Consider the following 13,146-nt stretch of genomic DNA (forward strand, 5'->3'; position numbering starts at 1 on the left):
TTTCCCTTCCTCCCCCACAACAAACACTCTGTGAGGTGAGTGGGGCTGAGAGACTTCAGATAAGTGTGACTGGCCCAAGATCACCCAGCAGCTGCAGGTGGAGGAGCGGAGACGCGAACCCGGTTCCCCAGATTACGAGACTACCGCTCTTAACCACTACACCACACTGGCTCTCACTCAGTATAAGGTGTTCATGTTCACAACACATGAACAGAGAAAGCATATAAGGGAAAACTCTTCTCCCTAAACCTCTAGTGTCCTATGCAGAGCAGGCTGGGGGACCTGTGGACCTCCAGAGGCCGCTGAGACACAACTGTCACCTTCCCTGGCCAATAACCCCTGGAGGGTGACTGGTTCTCCATCCCGGATGGGAGCCCCCACCTGCAACCCAGGCTCCAGGGGCAGGTTTGCTGCCCAGGAATCTAAATAAATTCCCGAGTAAGATAGACCCGGAAGCAACAGATAAGATGCTAACCTGAGTAGCGTTGTCCTGTTTTCACTTTGAAATGGGAAATACAAAAGTTTCTGGGAATTTAATTACGATGCTACTGTTGCCGCTGAGATGAACCCTATCAAAATACTCGCCTGTGTTTACTCAAGATTACCATTCACAGTATACCCATTTATGCCATGCGGAATGACTTCAACAGAGACATCTGCACTTTATGTTAGCCTCTTGAGCACATTTACAGGTTGACAACAAAGGCTTCCTGAAGCAGGATTGTCTATGAAGACAAGAGGCTGGAAAAGGCTCCATTTCATGAATGACATTCCTGTTGTTTCATGTCGGCTCTTCCAGAGGTGTTTCCTCTGGGTCCCCAGGTAATGACAGCACCAGACCAACTTTTTTTTGACTGTGAGAAATTTGCACACATGTTTCCTCATCCATATGCTTTCACTTGGCCATATTGTAAATATTATGGTGCATACTGAGGTACAATTATACCTGGACAAAAATCAGAGGGTTATTTGTATATGTTTGCTTTTACGGTATCTCAGATATGATCCTTATCCAGCTGGATTACCCATTCAGAACATAAAAAGAACAAATATTAGCTAGCCATTTAGCTCAGGTAGAATAATTGCTCATCCGAGCACAAACAGAGCAGCTGTTCCTGCCTTTCTAAAGTTTGGGGGTTAACCACTAAACCTGACAAGCAGTATGGTTAAGACATACATATGAAAGAAAGCAATTCTCTGTACAAAATATAATTTATTGAAACAGAATTTTGTGAGGATTAGCTGCCTAAATAGCTTTAGAAACAACCTCTACATTTTTTTAAAAAAAATTAAATGCATACTATTACAGTACTTTTAAGCAATGGCAAAGTGGATGTAAGCAGCTGGCCTTACACACTGTGAGAGCCGTGATAATTACCAGAGTTAAAAGGTTTCACATTCTCAACTTCCAACTCTAACATTTCATGCAATAACCTGGTGAGGGGGAAAGGCAGGGGTGGGGGACTCATTAGCTTCTTAGAGGTCATGAGATAATTTACTCTGGTGCTTGGAAGAGAGGGCAGGTTTTCTACTTACCAAGAAAAGCTGTGAGATTTTCATCTTGCTACTGTAGAAGACCTGTGGCCTTTTCTTCTTAGTTCCACTTAATGCTTTGTTTACTTCAGTATATGACATGAGGTAGCTCAATGGTGAAGGCAAGATGTAAACAGGCACATAGAAAGCAAAAATCTGTAATGCCTAGAATGCCGTTTCAGAAAGTTTCCCTGCTACTTAAAATTGAAAAGTGTTAAGTTTATGAAAAGTACATAGCAAAGGATTGACTTGTGCAATGTGATTGCAGCCACTTATTCTCTCTCATAAAATTGAAGAAAAGTCTTAACTTTTCACCATAAGTTCCCAAGCTGGTGACTTAATGTGTTCTCAATGTTTCTGCATCCTTGGTGTTTTTAGTGAGCTCATGTGGATTCACAGGCCGAAAGGTTACACTAACAGCTTATCCTCTTTGTTATTTTTCCCCTCCAAATGTATTTTTGCCCCACATCCGCAAGGCTTTCTTCCACTTATGCAGAAACCAACTGATAGTTATTCCCTTGTGGCATGCTGACTAGCATATGTATTTTAAAAGGCACTTCAAATTATATCCATTTTAGTCAAAGCTTCAGAGCGCTATAGTAATTATTATTAGCATTGCCGGGGAGTGGGGGTGTTATAGTTGGAAAAGAACATAAGAAGAGCCTGCTAAACTAGCCAATGGCCCAGCATCCTGTTTTCACCCAGATGCCTCCAGGATACCTCGAATCAGGATCCGAGCACAAGAGCACTCTTCCCTCCTACAGCTTCCAGCAACTGGTGTGACGCGGCAGCTAAAAAAGCCAATGCAATTCTGGGCTGCATCAATAGGAGTATAGCATCTAGATCAAGGGAAGTAATAGTGCCACTGTATTCTGCTCTGGTCAGACCTCACCTGGAGTACTGTGTCCAGTTCTGGGCACCACAGTTCAAGAAGGACACTGACAAACTGGAACGTGTCCAGAGGAGGGCAACCAAAATGGTCAAAGGCCTGGAAATGATGCCTTATGAGGAACGGCTAAGGGAGCTGGGCATGTTTAGCCTGGAGAAGAGGAGGTGAAGGGGTGATATGATAGCCATGTTCAAATATATAAAAGGATGTCACATAGAGGAGGGAGAAAGGTTGTTTTCCGCTGCTCCAGAGAAGCGGACACGGAGCAATGGATCCAAACTACAAGAAAGAAGATTCCACCTAAACATTAGGAAGAACTTCCTGACAGTAAGAGCTGTTTGACAGTGGAATTTGCTGCCAAGGAGTGTGGTGGAGTCTCCTTCTTTGGAGGTCTTTAAGCAGAGGCTTGACAACCATATGTCAGGAGTGCTCTGATGGTGTTTCCTGCTTGGCAGGGGGTTGGACTCGATGGCCCTTGTGGTCTCTTCCAACTCTATGATTCTATGAACTGGTATTTAGGAGCACTGCTACCTCAGACAGTGGAAACGGAGTACAGCCATCACCCTCCATGAATTTGTCTAATTTTCCTCTAAAGCCATCCAAGTTGGTAGCCATCACTGCATCCTATGGGAATAATTCCTAGAGTTCAATTATGTGCTATGTGAAGAAGTAATTACGTTACTTTTCTCTGTCCTGAATCTTCCAACGTTCAGTTTCATTGGATGTTGCTGCGGTAAGGAAAGTAACGGCAAAATGCACTGGAAAAGTGTGGGGCTGGATAACATTTCCCTGCAAGCAAACCAGAACGAATTCTCAATAAACCACCAAAGCCATATAATCTCCCCACAAACTTGGGCAAACCAATCAGGATGAAAGTTCAATAAGCAGGTTGCCTAGAAGTTAATATCACAGAGTCACGACAGGCTTATTTGTGTCCACTTCCCCTCACCTTGGGAGAAACTAGGCAACCAAGCCCATGCTGTCTTCCAGTCTACCTGAAAAGCTAAGTGTGTAAAGAGGTTTGAACTAGTTGCTCCAGCTGAACTGCATGGCTCTCACAATCCACTCATGAGTTCCTATACCGATAATTCAGGATAGTTCACCACTTTTACTGCCTGCACAACTTTCATGTGCCTGTGCACATGAATCTGACCTTTGAAGAGTTTGTTAGTAAACGGTTTTTAACTTACCTAACATGTAATCTTTTCCTATGATCAGGGAAGAGGGAAACCTTAGAAGTGCATATTTTAAAGGTTCAACAGCCTATATTTCTGCATATTGTGACTGAAAATCTCTGATGGGCTTATCATATATTGAAAAGGATATACATACATGCCACAGTATAGGCTTTCAAAGGATTGCATGCCGAGCAAGGGAATACTAGTGCAAAAGAAAAAAGGAAAAAAGACAGCACCACATATTGACGGAATACAGCAAATGTATGAAGCAAGTCTTTGGATAATAAGAATTCACAAGGGAAAAGAAGAATGTCCATCTAAAATGCACCATATGCCTTCCAATTCTCAAGCATAAAAGGATGAATTTCTGAAGATAGCCAAGGTCACACTTCACTGTTGTATGGATCCAGAAGCATATGGTTTATGTCAGCTAAAGCTCTTGACTTTGTTGTGGTGGTTTTACACTTTGAACCTAATCTTCGTAGTGGAGTCATTTTCATTTTTTTGCTTCCCTGGCATTCTTCACATACAACAAGCAAACAAATCGTCCTCTGACAGAACTCTTCTGATGTATTCTTAATACAAAGTACCCTGTAATAATACAAGAGATTCAAGTCAGGAATACAGGTGATCGGTCTCTGCCTGTAGGCTGCAGCAAAGATGATACCAATGCAGTAAAGGTACCACTGCCCGTACGGGCCAGTCTTGACAGACTCTAGGGTTGTGCGCCCATCTCACTCAAAGAGGCTGGGGGCCAGCGCTGTCCGAAGACACTTCCGGGTCACGTGGCCAGCGTGACGAAGCTGCTCTGGCGATCCAGAGCTGCACACGGAAACGCCATTTACCTTCCCGCTAGTAAGCGGTCCCTATTTATCTACTTGCACCCGGGAGTGCTTTCGAACTGCTAGGTTGGCAGGCGCTGGGACCAAACAACGGGAGCGCACCCCGCCGCGGGGATTCGAACCGCCGACCTTTCGATCAGCAAGCCCTAGGCGCTGAGGCTTTTACCCACAGCGCCACCCGCGTCCCAATGCAGTGGCCGCCAGCAATAGACATGTGAAGTTTAATAGGAAAATTCTGTGTTAATTCCAGAAAACTTTTTTATTCCTAAGAATAGCCCAGCTGGGTTAGGCCAATGGCAAATCTACTCCAGTATCCACTTATCATTGTGGCCAATCAGATGCCTATGGGAAGCTCAAAAGTAGGACTCTCCCCACGTGTGATTCCCAGACACTGGCCTTCAGAGGTATATTGAAGATAGAACATTGTTGCTAGTAGCTATAAATTTGTCTTTTAAAGCCATCCATTTTTATTTCACTGGATTTTGGTACAATTTTATAGGGAGTTCCATAAAATACATCATCTCCTTAATACATGGTCTGATAATAATACTGCGATTGTAATTTGTTTAAAGCTGCTTCTAATCTTGCATTTTAAATGGTTCCTGCCTGCCCTGGGATCTCAGGGTGAAGGGAGGATAATTAATGACAATGAAGACGATGATGTCAGAAGTTCATAGTTCAAGAATGAGGAAGAGGGGCTAAATAAGCAAGGGGAGTAGGACAAGCTGGGTCAGAGATGAAGCTGACAGCACATCAGTACAATGCGACAAAAGGACTGGCCAGTCCAAATCTGGGAATCATCCACCCAGTTTCTTAGTGACTGCACAAAAAGCCCATAGCAGGAACAACATAAACAGCATCCTTTGGGGAACATTGATCAAATGTGGAATGCAATGGAAAGAAGTTTGTAACCTGCCAGCACTGCATTAGGGTACTTGGTAATGAACGCTCCCACATAAATGTATATTACGTCTTTGAATTTTACCAATAATAAAATCAGATGTAAACATAGATATAAATATATAGATGGAAGAACTGAACTGTATTGGACTTCTGCTCCTGGAGCTGATTTTTTAAATAAGTGACACAATGAAATGGCAAAACGTAGCAGAACAGTTGTTGTCCCATCAGTACCAAATGACTTATTTCATTCTAGCTGGAGCTTCATATGCAAATGGTTTGTGAAATGTAATTGCTGTGGACATAGAAAAAAAAACATCTTTCTACTTTCTGCAGCTTGGACACAGTTAATACATTTGTTTGTGCTATATACACAGTTTATCAATTTAAAATATGACATAATATTTGGCTTCAAGAGAAAAAATTGGCATATGAAACTAATAAAACTGCATCTTTTTATTGCTTTTTACAGCCAATTGTTACACGTTATTCTTTGAATGCATGTTTTGCAAAATCCATACCATACCCTTTCAGTCTTTAATTTTTTTTCCACTTCTGCTACATTTCCTTTAGAATAATTGCCATTTCCTGTAACAAACTGCTTATTGATATTGAAACATTTACAAGGTGTTCCAAATTATTTACTAATTCAGTCATTTCCTTCTATGAATGTCTAATTTTAATGGTGTTCTTATGGGCTACGTGCAACAAGTGATGAGTATTTTATTCAACAATCCATGGGCTGACACTTTCTCTCTCAGCTACTACAGCATGCAATTATACGAATCTAATTGCACAATCCAGTGCATGTTTACTTATTTGCTGCATCCAGCTATGACAGACACAGAGCGGACCCATTAAAATTAATGGAAATGAGCAAGTTAGGTACATTAATTGCAAAGTGACAGATTCCATTTACTTGGCATGCAAGTAGAAGTCATCTCAAAGGTTCCCAATGGGGCTTTACCCCTCTACTCTCCTATGCCTCCCCAAATCTGATCTGGAAACCCAATAACAGCATGCAGGGGAAGAAGGGAATTGTTCCTTCTGATGGAATTATCAGAAAAGTACAACACTGGATTGTTCCTTCCAGTGAGTTTACTGTAACTTAGTTGGGTTCAATTGCCTGTGTTCAATGAGGATTACTTCCAGGTGAGCATGCACAGGATTGCATGCTAAGACTGCAAACTTTTAAGGTGACTCTACAACTACAACTAATCCAGAATGTGGCAGCAAGACTGGTGACTGGGAGTGGCTGCCAGGACCATATAACACCGGTCCTAAAGGATCTTCACTGGTTCTCAGTACGTTTCTGAGAACAATTCAAAGTGTTGGTGCTGACCTTTAAAGCCCTAAACAGCCTCAGCCCAGTATACCTGAGGGAGCGTCTCCACCCCCATCATTCAGCCCAGACATTGAGTTCCACCTCTGAGGGTCTTCTGGTGGTTCCCTCACTGCAAGAAGCAAAGTTACAGGGAACCAGGCAGAGGGCCTTCTCGGCAGTGGCGCCCTCCCTGTGTAACACCCTCCCATCAGATGTCAAGGAGATAAAGAACTACACAACTTTTAGAAGACACCTGAAGACAGCCCTGTATTTGGAAGGTTTTAATGTTTGACGTTTTATTATGTTTTTATATTTTGCTGAAAGCTGTTTGTGGTCTACTAAGACCCCTAGATCCTTCTCATATGTACTACTTGCAAGCCACGTGCCCCCCCCCCCCCATATCTTATATTTGTGCAGCTGGTTATTCCTGAGTACAGAATCTTACATTTGTCCCTACTGAAATTCATTTTGTTAGTTTTGGCTCTGTTCTCCAATCTTTTAAGAATGGGGAACTACAATCCTTATTTCATTGCACTAGATCTATCTACACTTTTAAACTTGCTGTACAATCTCAACAGCATGAGTCAAATCATACATCATGAATCGTCAGGCTTGACCAGGGTCTTTTTGTCATTAACGAAATATTTTTGATTAGCTAGATGCTCTAAAAATATGAACCACTGAGTGGCTTGCCAGCTTCTTATAGGTTTAGAGTTTTGTCATATTTTTGCGGCATTGCAGGAGGGGGGTTGGACTAGAGGACATACATCTAAGATTCTATTATTCTATGATTCTCTCCAGCCAGCTAACCTATCAATTACCAAGTTTTGCTGACAAACTCTTCCATTAAAGTTACCCCATGGCCTAATATTAATGTTAGGTTGCACACTTAAACAAAAGCCTGATTGTTCATCGGTATGAACATTAAGTTTCAACCCAGCAGCCTGATCTGATTTTCTTACAAAGCTTTACCTAAATCTGCTTTCTAGTAAATTCAACTCACCTCTCTTCAATGGTTTCTAAACCATTCACCAAGCTTAAAACACACAACGATCCCTGAGCCTTCATGGTCATCATGGATGCAGAAAACAAACGTAGAGCTTGTTGTTTTCCTCAAGGGGCAGCAGACAAGTGATTTATTTGAAATATGCTTCAAGCCCACTTCAAGGGTGGGCTTATTATTATTATTACTTTTAAATAGCAGGATATTTTCTCTTTGGGAAACATATACTTCTTAACTTATGTTCCTTCTGAGTTTACCAATAGCACAGGTGATCCAAATTACATGTAGAAAATTAGTGATGAGTTGTATAAAGAATTAATGTATTGAGGATTTCCTGCATAAAAACTCTGGCATGGCCATTTATTTGCTTTAGAATTTTGTTTCCACCTATTCGCACAGTTTACTATGTCTGTCATTTATATACATTAGACATATATAACCTCTGCCTTTCTCTTTCTTGCAGTGAGGGGCTTACCTTGAGCCAACCCACCTTGCCAAAAGAGAGTTTAATTTCACATAGCATACTCCCTTGCTTCTCTTCAGTAATGAATCCCAACCAAAGCACCATTCCTCAATATCAAAAATGTGCCAGGATTTGCTGGCAGAGCCGTAAAATCAGCATGGGCTTATTTAACAGCACATGCATTTTCTAAAAGCACACATACACACACCAGCCAGACCCATTACATTACAGCTATGTTTTAAAAGCACATTTTTTTTTTGCAACAGCTCTGCTAAGAATTATTTTTTCATTTTCCTGTCATTTAATACTCAAGTGTCAGCATTGGCTTTGCGCTACACACAATGTATCTTAAGAGTCGAGGATAGGGAACACAGGAATAACAGAATCTGCCTTATACTGAGTTGGACCACTGGAGCATCTTGTTCAGTACTGTCTACACACTGGCTAAAAGTTCACCAAGGTTTCAGACCCGGGACATTCCCAGCCCAACCTGGAGATTCTACAGATCGAAGCAGGGGGCATCTGTATGTAAAGCTCTACTACTGAGCTACAGCCCCACCACTGAGCTATGGACCTTCTCCAGAAAGGAACTAACACCTAGTGTAACTCAACCCCAGGCCAGAGAGCTCTGCAGCCTATCCTGTACCACTCCACTAATGACCTAGGAGAATGATTGAGTGGTAGACCACCCACATGGTTTTCTGAGTTCCTCCACCTTCCTTTGAAACTTATTCATTAGGATCAACCAATAGAGTTTCTGGGTGTGTTATTTTCTGGGCGGCACTGCCAATACGTTAGGTGAGCTGTTACCTTCATAAATTCAAGAGCTGCATGGGGCTGTAATGACATTGCTTAGATGTCATCTAGCTTGAGCTGTTTTTCCCTTTTTTGCTCTGTGTGTGTGTGCGCGCGTGTGTATCCTATATACAGTGGTACCTCGGGTTACAGATGCTTCACGTTACAGACGCTTCAGGTTACAGACTCTGCTAACCCAGAAATAGTACCTCGGGTTAAGAACTTTGCTTCAGGATGAGAACAGAAATTATGCAGCAGTGGCGTGGCGGCAGTGTGAGGCCCCATTAGCTAAAGTGGTAGCTCAGGTTAAGAACAGTTTCAGGTTAAGAACAGACCTCCAGAACGAATTAAGTTATTAACCCAAGGTACCACTGTATATGAGAATATATGGGAGAAGGCCCTTATGAGACCTCAGCCACAAACTGTTAATGGCGTTAAAATTACAGACACTATTTGGCCAAGCCTACATGTGGCAGCTTACACTATTACCACGACTCTGCCTTTCCCCAATGCTTCCAGGTATTTTTTTGTTTCAATGTACTGTCTGAATTCAGCTAGGCTGGCAAAAAGGAAGCGTCTGAACTCAGCTCAAGGGTTGCCAAGCTGAGCTGAGGGGTTGCCAAGCTGAGCTAAGTGGCTGTGGGGTTTTTTTTAATGAAGTGTCTGCATTGAGCTAGGCTGGCTAAAAGCAAGCGCCTGTGACCTTTTTTCTTTTGCAAGGTGCTACAGTGCTAATTACAAAAACGATCTTCCTTCCTTCAGCTTTAAAGTATGTTTCTGTTTCCATTTGAACTTGGATGTATTTTGCGCTAGGTAAAAGCAGAAGACAGCTTTACTGCTTGATCCCAGAGTGAGGAGGAGGAGGAGGAGGAGGAGGAGGCAACAATTTGTAGTTCAAGCATGCAATAATTCTTGCATGTAGCACCCAGCTTTGTATGTACATGCATGCGTCCATGTTGGAGGCAGCAGCAGCACGGCCCACAACATCACACCTGCACATAGCCCCTCTGGGTGGCCCTGCAAAGCTGGCCACTGGGGCAGGGGCTGCCTCCTCATCTAGGGCACTATTTATCCTATGGCTGGCAGAAGTAAAGGCAATTTAAGTATCAGGGATTGGACTGGGGCTGCACACCCAGCAGCAGAAAAATGAGAGTCTTGAGTGATTCACACTGAATCATCAGCCTACATTGTTTTTGGGGTAACCAGAGTGATGCTCTTGCATCCTTATTGGAACCAGCTCAGTTGGTAGAACATGAGACTCGTAATCTGAGGGTGGTGGGTTCAAATCCCACGTTGGGAGAAATGATTCTTGTATTGCAGGGAGTTCGACCAGAAGACCCTCATGGTCCTTGCCAACTCTACAATTCTATGATTCTATAATCCCTTAAACTGAGCCCAGAATTGTGTAGGTAGCCAATGAAACCAAACAGGGCTATCACCGTAGCCACATACTCCAGGCAGCCAGACCCAGACCACAATCTGGCAGAGGTATTTGGATCAGTTGAAGCTAAACTGGATGCTCTTCAGAGGCATAGACCATCTCATAGTAATCCAGCCTGGAGGTTGTTGAAGCATGAATAATTGTGGTCAGCCAGTCTTTTCCATGGGCTTCTCAACATCAGATCTCCAATTATTCACAGAAGATGCTCATGTAAAAAGTGAGGGCTGGGGTGGCTGGATGTTCCCCAGCTATTCAGTGCTTTCTCCAAATGCAAATGATAAAACCAGAATGGAGTTGTATTAATTTAAACTTTAAGGGCATCAGTAGTGACATTTGCACCTTGGAATCTCTCTACTTGATAGAAAACTTTAACTTGATAGAAAAGCTCAACAAAAGATTCCTATTAAAATTGCAGTACTCCCCTTCCCACTGAAGAATACCCTTTGCTAGCATGCCTGTGATCCTCAGCTGCTAGGACTCATTCATTAAAAGTATGAAGAATGCAATTTGATATAGCAGGCCTATCTCTTTTTCTGCTCTATTAGATGCAGCAGCCGTTTCGTGCTCTGCCGCCTCCTAATGGCAGCCATTTTGTTTTACATCGTGTCCTCACTGCAGCCATTTTGTGACTGGTGCTCACGATACTTCCTCAAAATTCCAAATGTGCCCATTGGCCCAAAAAGTTTGGCAAGCTCTCTACTAGGCCAATGAAAAGTTGACAGTGGGCTTTGTCACTCTGTCTTCTCTCTCTCTCTCTCTCTCTCTCTCTCTCTCTCTCTTCTGTGGGGCCTGTTGAAATTGGGAGCATGATTAAATTTGGTGTTACTGCTGCTGCAGTTGCTACTGAGGATCTGTGGAAACAGTGCCAGATTTACGTATAAGCTAAACAAGCTATAGCTTAGGGCCCTCTTGAGGGCCCCCCAAAAAAATTAAAGGAAAAAACTGGATGTACATTTCCAAAATAATAATAAAATCACTATAGAAACCTATTAGGCCCATAAATTACCATATAGCATATATTAAGCACAAAAAAACAGTGACAATTTGTTGTTGACAAAGGACAGCTGGACATATAAAGGGCCCCATTACCTTCAGTAGCTTAGGGCCTCATTCAAACCTAAAGCCGGCCCTGTCGGGAGCCATTTCTACAGAAGTCTTTCTAAATTGGGCCAAGTGGAGTTTCTAAAGCATACTGGGAACACACCAGCTTGAAATGGATGGTTGATGTTTTGGGGTCAACTGCCAAGCCTCAATAGTATTTGACTCCAATTCTGTCTGACAGAAACTTAGGGGGTGTGGATGTGTAAAAAGGAAGGGCTTTTTTCTACCCCATTCATTCTACTCCCTAGGAATTACTGTGGGTTTACATTTGTTCTTAAAAGTTTCATCCAAAGAAATGAAATACTACCACCCTTTTAAAATGCTGTACTGTGCATATGGATGTAAAAAGTTCCTAGAACTGCTAGCAAAACAAACTTTTTTTAACACAATGCACACGAGCAACTTTCTTCTTTTTAGGTGTCACAGCAGTTTTAGACTCAAGGTTTGCTGGCATTGAAATTTGTACATGCATTTCTTAAAAGCAAGGCTATAAAGTGATAAGAGTAATATCCAAAATGTTAACAAATACCGGTGATTAAGAGGGGAAAATAAATGGGTAAACATCTATAAGGTTCAACCGGAGGGTACCAGAATCCTTTAAAACAATGCATTGGATGGACCATTACAAATATGAACCCAAAAAGTAACTTGATTCTTCATTGATAAAATGTCCTTTCCATTGTTAAAACAAATATTGGCTAGAGTACTTAGAAAAGTAAATAAGCAAGCAAATAGGGACCTCATAATAACATGTTCTTGTGAAGAAAAGAGTTTTAGTGCTATAGTGCAGGCAGGAAAGCAAGGATGTAAGAGAGCCAGCCAAATATATTTTGGCACATGAAGCAGAAAAGGCAAAATAGCATCATCCCAGCAGCAAACAAAAATAGGACACAATTAAATTGGTGGAAGTTTGCTAAAATCATTGGGCTCTAAAATCTGTGGCCCATGGCAACTGATTTAATCTGCCTAATGCTAAATGCCAGCCCTGGCTTGCCGTAACAGAAAGTTTCAATATTTGCTGAGTGGGAAGAGATTGCTTTTTCAAAGACATTTAAATTTGTTGGCACCTGAATAGTCGGATTATATAAAGGGGAGAATGTTGAACTGGGAAAACTAACAGTGTGATGCTGATCTCAAGTATGTTTACTCAAAAGTAAGGCCCAATGATTCAAATGGGAAAACTTAATAAGGGAGCAATTAGCACTGGATTTAGGGTGGTGCTGTGAGTGGTTCCCCCACACAGGGCACAGAGCCAAGTGGGCACAAAATTGAGAAGATCCTTTTTGTGGCTACCAAATTATGACTTCAAACAGGGTGCCATATTACAAAAGATTATCAAAGTCTGCCCCCAGGGCAATCCTATAGCACAGGCATGTCCAAAGTCCGTTCCGGGGAACCTAATCCGGCCAGCTAGTTGGTTTAATCCGGACCCTGTGGCACTTTCTTTCCTGGGGTGAAATCCTAAAAACTCGACAAATTCAATCCTAAAAAAGGGTCACAACTTTGGTCGGCCCTCACGGCCCTTCACTTCATCAAATCTGGCCCTCTTTGAAAAAAGTTTGGACACCACTGCTATAGCAAGATCCACTGGGATAAACAGGATTAGAATCCAGCACATCTCTGGCTGAGATACCCTGTGGCTGTAAGCCCTGAAAAGGGGGCATGAGGGCAGGCACA

This window comes from Podarcis tiliguerta (genome assembly GCF_965153285.1).
Source record: "Podarcis tiliguerta genome assembly, chromosome: 5".
Lineage (NCBI taxonomy): Eukaryota > Metazoa > Chordata > Lepidosauria > Squamata > Lacertidae > Podarcis > Podarcis tiliguerta.